At 47.4% G+C, this 8135-nt stretch overlaps 1 pseudogene; it reads right to left on the bottom strand.

Annotated features, from left to right (window-relative positions):
- Nucleotides 1-153: 153 nt before the first annotated feature.
- On the bottom strand, nt 154-1180 carry LOC120787212 (annotated as a pseudogene).
- Between the last annotated feature and the right edge of the window lie 6955 nt (nt 1181-8135).

The following is an 8135-nucleotide window of genomic DNA, read 5'->3' as shown; positions in this document are numbered from 1 at the left end:
CACGTGATGGAGAAGGACGCTATTTCACTCCTTCCCTTCTCAGGGTTATTGGTTAGACTACCTCACCCTTATTGCCACCAGGGAATTATTCTGTCCCTTGTTGATTGGTGGTCTTTCCAGCGTTGTCTTCACACAGAGCCCTGTGTGTTTCTTTCAGTGACCTGGTTGGCGCACAGCCGCTGCACATTGGCTCCAATGATACCAGGTGTCACCTTTACCATCCAGCCGGACAGCATGGGAGGTGCGTTCGTGACTTTGTAGGGTCCGTCCACCTTGGCTCCGTCCACTTTCTCTTGATGACCCTCAGTAACACCCACTCAGTCTCTGGCGTTGTCGCTTGTTTCCTCCTGCTCGCCGCCTACTTGTTCTCTAAAGCTGCAACGAGACTCTGTAATTCATGGAAATACTGCTTTGGAGTTAGAGTTTGAGAGTCGTGTCCTAGTCCTGTCAGTTTTGTCGGTGGTCCAGGAAATGCTCTTCCTGTAGTCAACTCATGGGGAGTGAATCCCGTGCTCTGGTTTACCGAGCTTCTAATAGACATGAGTGCTAGGGGCAGGGCGTCTAACCAAGTCAATTTGGTCTGTGCACAGATTTTGCCCAATTTAGTCTTGAGAGTCTGATTCATTCTTTCTACCTTGCCCTGTGATTGGGGATGGTACACGGTTCCGAACTTGTGCTTAAGCCCAAGCAACTGTTCAACCTGTTGGAGATCTTTGTTTTTGAAATGTGTACCATTATCTGTTCTTACTTTCTCAGGGAACCCGTGTCGTGGAATGTACTGATTGATTAAGAATTTGATCACTGTTTTGCTATCTTCGCGCTTTGTAGGGACCGCCTCTGGCCATCCTGAATAGGCGTCGATGCACACCAGCAGATACCGGAAGCCCCTGACTGGCATTACCATGTCTGTGTAGTCAATGATGATTTCGCTACCTGTTTTTGCTATCAATGGGAAGTGACCTGGGTGAGGTTTGACTGTCGGCCTGGCGTTGTAACGCATGCATTCCTCGCATGTGTTCACATGGTGTCTGCACATATCTTTCAAAAATGGATGCCACCAATGCTCCAAATTTCGCATCATCTGCGCCACTCCCACATGTCCTACTCCGTGTGCTTCTGCAATGGCAGTTTGTCTGATTCCAGGGGGCAGAATTAACCTGCCGTCCGGTCCTCTCCACATGCCCTGCACGTTTGTGCATCCTCTAGCTATCAGTAATGTTTTCTCCTGTGGAGAGGCTTTGTCTTGCTCCTGTTTAATCTGCTCTAATTCGGTGTCAGTGTTGTGTGTTGTTTTCACTGCCTCTGTCTCTGCACACAGCATTACCAAATTGTGATTGTAGCCTGCTGCTTGTTTCGCTGCTGCATCTGCCGCGTCGTTTCCTGTTTTAGTGCTACTCTGCATTTTATCATGTCCCTTGCATTTAATTACTGCAACTCGTTTCGGAAGCATCAGTGCTTCTGTCAGTTGTTTCATCTCCGTTTCATGTTTAATGGGTTTGTTGGCCGCTGTGAGGAAACCAGTCCTTAACCACTGTGGTAGCTCTACGTGTACTGCCTGTCAAGATACGCTGAGTCAGTGTAAATGTTGATGTTCTGGCCCTGACCGATTCTGAGAGCCTCAATGACTGCTACAACTTCTGCCCTCTGAGCAGATTGCGGTCCTGTGAGTTTTTCTGCTTTCAGTATGCGTGTTCCCTGTTCCGTCTGTTCTACCACTGCGCACGCCGAGATCAAGCCATTTTGTCATGTCTGTAGCAACAACCGTCAGTGAACAACTGTCTTGGCGTCTGTCAATGGTTCTGTTTGTAAGTCCTCTCTAACCTTTTCCTCCTTCTGAACTTTCTCTGTGCACTGGTGGGGTTCTCCTGATCCTATCTGTTCTGCCATGTTGATGCCTTCGTGTGTGAACGTGAGGTTTGGTGCTTCCAATATGTTGCAAAATGTCTTTGACGCAGTGGTGTGAGTGTAAATGCAGAGGATTGGACATATGCCACTACGCTATGTGTTGTTAGAACGTGTAGAGGGTGGTCCATGACGATGTGTGCTGTTTTTTGAATGATTTTTGCAATGCCAGCTACTTGTTGTGTGCAAGTTGGGTGGCGTTTTTCCATGTTGTCCAGCATTGTGCTGACGTACATCAGAACTCTCCTCTCTCCCCCTTTTTTCTGGAACAATACCCCGTTTACACAGAGGTTTGTTCCAGAAACATCAAGAAAGAACGGGGCAGTATAGTCTGGAATGGCGAGCTCTGATGCCGTCGCGAGGCTCTGTTTTAGCTTGATAAAGGCCTCTTCAGCCTGCGCCGTCCAGTTAAGCTGGGCAGTGAGGTTGCATGCCATGTTCTCTGATCATGTCCCTAAGGGGTGTTGTGAGGCTGGTGTAGTCAGGAATGTAATTCCTGCTGTAGCCCGTAAGGCCTAGGAAGGAAAGCATGTCTTTGACGGTGAGTGGTTTTGTATGGTGCAAGATGGTGTCTCTGTGCTGCGTGGATAATCCTGACCCTTTCTGCGAAATCTGTCTTCCCAAAAATGAGACTACCCTGCGTGCAACTTGCAATTTCTCCTTGCTAACCTTGAATCCCTTCTTTGCAAGGTGCGCCAACACAGAACGAGTGTCCGACAAACAAAGCGAGGCAGTCGGGCAGCGAGTAGGAGGTCGTCCACGTACTGAATCAAGGTGGTGTCAGGAGGCAGGTCGCAGTCTGCTAACATGTCTTTTAATACGTGATTAAAAATTCCCGGTGAAAGAGCAAAACCCTGGGGAAGTCTGGTGTAAGTCAGCTGCTGACCTTGGTAGGTAAACGAAAAGATGTCCCTGCACTCCGCAGCTAGCGGAAGGCAAAAGAAAGCGTTTGCCAGATCAATGCAAGTGAACCACTGGTGTTGGGGTTCAAGGTTTGTCAAAGCCACATACGGGTTGGGAACTGGAATAGTGGCGGTCGACAGTGCAGCGTTGATGGCCCTAAGGTCATGCGCCATTCGAAATTTACCCGTGTTTTTCTTTTCGATTGGAAGAATAGGCGTGTTCCACTGCGAGGTGGATGGTTGTAAGACCCCTTTGTAACAAGCCAGTAATGGTATCTGCAATGCCTATTTCAGCCCTTGGTTTGTGTGGGTACTGTTTGATCCAAATCGGTTCTGGAGATTTAAGCTGGAAAGAAATAGGTTCACATTCGACTAGACCCACGTCCGTGGGTCCTGCTACCACAGGGTGTTAGGGAGATCCTGTAGCATGGTGCTTGTGTCGGGTGATCAGTTTTCTCCTACCATGGTGTCTGGAGACCTGAACATGTTCCAATAAGGCAGTGTCGTTACAAGTGATCTGAATTTTGTAAATTTCGCTTTAGGTGAATAGTGCATGGGGCACGGCTGAAGCCTGCCAATCTGTCTGTGCTAATGCTGTTCTCACGATCGTCCCTAATTCTTTAGCCTGATGATCAGGATGGAGGGCGAACACGCGAGGCGCCGCCTCTTCACCCATCATGTACCATTGCTGTTGCTCGTTTGTAAGGTCAACTCCTGCTACAACCCCTACTCTTGCCACATAAATGCAGTTAGTGTGAATAGTCCATTCATGTCCTCGATCTGTTCTGAAAACTGACTCTCATACCATTCGAACTCTGCCTGTCATAGAATAGGGTTACGTAGGGGATCAGGAGGAGTCGCATAAGGGTGTAGCTGAGAAATCCAGGGCTTCCAATGGAGGTAGGCCGACAGGATGCCCTCGTTTTGCTGTTTCACTGCGTAATAAACCCCAATAGATGTCAGCAGCTTTCCCCTACTGGCTGTATGAGGAACTGGCCTCTGGAGAGGGTAGAGGCGGTGTTACAGTGTATCTGCGTGTCAGGAAAAGTTACTGTCAGACCGTCTGGTGTGCAGAGAATAGAGGCTCCCATTCGTCAGCAAATCCCGCCCCAGGAGGTTAGACGGACTGCAGGAGAGTAGACAAAAGAGTGCATCATAGTCTGTCTTCCCACTGTGGTTGGAAGTGGTTTGGTATATGGCAGAGTAATGGACACCCCAGAGAAACCTGTCACCGTTATTACGTCAGATGATAAAGAGTTCTTAGGCACAGTCTTTATTGTAGATACAGTAGCACCAGTATCTACTAGAAAGGGTAGCGTGGTGTTCTCCACAGTGACTGACAGCACCGGTTCTGCCGTTAGGTACTTGTCAGGGCGGCTCTGTGGGGTGTGTCACTCAAAATCATACCAGGCGGGGAACTGAGTAGCGCTTGGTGTTGGCTGATGCACAGCATGTGGCAGTCCATTTCCTCTCCCTCCTCTCGGGTAGGGGCTGCCTCCAGGTCGTGGTTTGCAGGGGCAGTCGCGAACCCAATGGTTGGGGTCACCAAGAGATGAAACAAGCACGATTCCTCCGCATTGACCCACGCCCCATGTTACCTCGGAATCCTCCCCTCAGCGAACCTCCCCTCCCTCTATAAGGTCTACCTCCCCCTCTCGATAGTTGTGGCCCCCATGGAGGGGTGGGGTAAAGGTCCGGATAAGCCTGATCATTACCGCTGTCCCAGCTTTCAGGTTCTACCTGCGTAGCCATAAGCAATTTAGCCTGCTGGTCTCCTTTGTTTTTCTTTTTTATCGCTAACCTTCTGTCTGGCCTCATTAAGTTGTAATTTAAGCAGCTGGGCCTTCAGATCCTGCAACTCATCCTGATCCTGTTGGTTTTTGTCCTGGGCAGCTGTTAGATAATGTATAAGGTGTTTCTCCCACACGTGGGACTCACAGCCCAGCATGTCCGGGTTGTCACGCATTTTTTGTTGGGCTATGTCAGGAACACCTTTCAACACTGCCTGCCGGAACCATTCGGGTTCACGAACCCTGGTTACCCGGACAACAACCTGTGTGCTTTTACCCACAGTTCCTTGGCTTCATTGATATATTCGTGGGTTCTGTTTGCAGTCCCAGCGCATTTTGGGCATGGCTGCAGCGTTTGGCAGAGGAAATTTAGTGCGCATGGCCGTGCCTATTTTGGTGCTGTTTGTTGTAAAGGATTCTCGTCAGGTATCCGAGGTTCCTGCATCATATTCGACATCTCTTAGGTCACCAGGGGTCATACATCGTGCAGCTACTGCCCTAAAGTCTCCTAGAGCTAGGGTCTGTCCTGCAGTCAGGGAGTCAAGTTTGCTCAGCCACATATTACCACCTTCAGAGACTGGTGGCAATTTATCCACAATAGATTGTAAGTCCCCGATGGTAAACGGCTTGTACCGGTCTCTATGTCCAGGGGTCACTGTCAGTGGGGCTTGGAACAAGAGTCCATCTACTCCCTGTTCCTGTTCCTGTTTCTTCTTCAGTCTTTCGGACCTACGTCGTCCTAAGGCATCCGTCAGACTAGCAGCTGTGTTCAGCGCTTGATCCACCCCATTCATCAGCTTGTGACACTTTGTACGTATTACCTGATCCCGAAGTGATTCTTCCTCTATCTCGTCCCTGTATTCTCCTCTTACTTGCATTCTGACCCTTACTTCTTCTTCTTCTCCTTCCCATTGTCCGGAAGCCCTCATTGTGGCCTTTTCTGTACCTTCCCTATTTGCAATCAAGAACTTCCTATTTCTTCTCTCTGTCTAGCCGCTAGCTCTCGCCGGAGCGCAATCTGTTCTTGTTGTATCAGTTCCTCTTGTCTTTCCTGCTCTGTCTGCCTCTGCTGAACTTTCTTTAACCTCTGTGTCCTTTCATCTTCACTCACTTCCCTATTTCTCTCTCTGGCCCGTCGGTCTGTGAACGGGGTTATCTGTTCCTCCCTTGCTGGAGTTGGCTGGTTATGTGTTGTGCTGCTAGCTTTTCTGCTTGTGCCTGACAATGGTTGGCTAGTGCTGCAGGACTCTATTGTATCCTCATCCTCATCCTTTCCAATGTCTAAGGTTCCACTATTTATGTAAAGAGTGGGGTACAGGCTAGCTGTGGGTGTGGGTGGCGCATACGGAGGTGGGCAAGTGGTGTGGGTGTCAGATGCAGTTACCGTTTTTCCCTTTGGTTGTTTTTGATGCAGGTGTTTCACGCTTTGCCAGCAGACCGTCAGTTCAGACCAAACCCGTCGCTCTATGTCCCATTCGCCGGCTTTTTTTCTTCAGCTTCGATCTCTGTAACAGACCAGCTTGTTTTCCCTGCTCTGTAGCCTCATCTTTCTTAGTTTTAGCTTCCATTATTTTCTCATATAGTAATTTGCCTAGGGATCCTGTATCAGTGGGGTTCTTGCCCTTTTCTTTTATTAACTCTTTCAGTTTTGTTTTAGCTTTATTCACCTTCTTGTCCCTGCTGTGTTGAGTGCATGTAGAACCGATGGCCCTGAGGGTGTTATCCATTTGGTCCTGCAGTGTTAACCACAGTCCTCCCGGACTCCATCCTCCATCTTCTATCTCTCTGTCAAATTCTCCATCCATATTTCTAAACTCTGTTCTTCGGCTTTATTCACGAACCGTGTCGCTTATTTAGCCGGGTATTGGTTCAATGCCTAGCAGCCAGACAGTTTGTATGCCACGGCCGAGCAACTGCCCCGAGTAGCTGTGAACCGGTGGTTTTGTTGACACCGTGAGGTTTTCCCTCCACGCAGACAGATTGTGTTAGCACCGTTAGGTTTCCTCTGTCCGCTTTACAGTTCACGCTACGACACTGCTTATGACACTGACCTCCACTTAAGATTGCAGAGTTTTATTTTCCCGCACCCCCTTTTTTTTTTTTTTTTTTTTTTTTTTTTTTTTTTTTTTTTTACAGTTTAAATACACACATTAATTATTATTACACACGTATTTGTAGGACTTCAGCCTACGGGCCTCTCACCCTCTGTTTTATAGTAGACGTATTTGTAGGACTTCAACCTACGGGCCTTTCACCCTCTATTTTATAGTAGACGTATTTGTAGGACTTCAACCTACGGGCCTTTCACCCTCTGTTAATTCTATTTTCTTCAAAAGTTCAATTCAAGTTCCGCAATTTTAGATAGAATTCGGGAGTCAAGAATCCCCGGACTCTAACCCAGCTTAGAACCCAGTTCTATCCGCCCTCCGTCGAGTAGCGGTTGGGGTTTGCCACACCCACGGTTATCGTCTACTTTTCTTCTTTTCCTTTTACACACTTATATTCTATCTTAATTTATTATACTCGTACTTATTCTTTTGGGCAGAGTTCTTGCACGATACGTCAGACAGGACACAGTTTTAAAATATTCAATACGCAGATTTTGTTTTAACAGGTGTCTGCTTACCTTATTTTGTTGCCGGCTTGTGTCCCAGTCTTTTGTTCATGAAGAACTCTTTTAGGTCGAATGTTCCGTTTTCTCATTTACCACATCCCGGACGAGCCCCCAAAATTGTTGTGACCTGTTTCAGCCACAGCCTCCCAGTTCAGATGTGGAAACAAAGTACGGAAACTCAATTGAATAAGTATGAGTATTTATTCGCTGTCTGCAGAGAGCGGAGATCAATCAGGTCTGCACAAGCAGCAATACCATGAAGAGATCTGACTTGAGCTCTATGTGTGTGTCTTTTATATGCTGTATATCTCAGTCAGCCCAATGGGGGGTACCGTAAAAGCCCGCCTTGTGGTTTTATGGCTTGTGCCTGTTTTCTGATTCCTTGACCTTTGGGGTCATGTCCTGTGTTTCTGTGATTCCTGCTGATCAGTGAAGTGTGATCTCTTCTTGGCTTACATGTAGCTGCATATAACATAAGGCACAATAGATAACACAACAAATATTGAATACCCACACTTGCCATGCCACGCTTTGTCTGAAGTGAAAATGTTGAGCACTGAGAGTTTGTCACAGCGGCTTGTGGGCACCTTTTTAATAAGACTGGTTTCAGATTGAGGTAGGCCTAATCCTATCACAGTAAAACTGCCTTCGCTCATTAAAAGTGACTGAAGTCCCCTCAGTCTCAATAAGCACTGACATATTATCAAAGCGACCTCTCAGAGACTGCGAGCAAACTTTCTCCATTAATACCAAGTGACGTGATTATTAGTCATCTGGTTAGTCAATTAGGTAATTACCTATATGAATCAGGTTTGAGTATTTGCACGTTTTTGTAGCCATATTACTATAGTATATGTTAGATTCAAAGAAAGCTACACACTCTAAAAGTTGTGTTGCATTGATATTTTTATTACATCTCTGCATGTG

Source organism: Xiphias gladius, unplaced genomic scaffold, assembly GCF_016859285.1.
Source record: "Xiphias gladius isolate SHS-SW01 ecotype Sanya breed wild unplaced genomic scaffold, ASM1685928v1 HiC_scaffold_1280, whole genome shotgun sequence".
NCBI lineage: Eukaryota > Metazoa > Chordata > Actinopteri > Istiophoriformes > Xiphiidae > Xiphias > Xiphias gladius.
The sequence above is the reverse complement of the archived record's forward strand: the minus strand, read 5'-3'. Positions and strand labels throughout refer to the sequence as shown.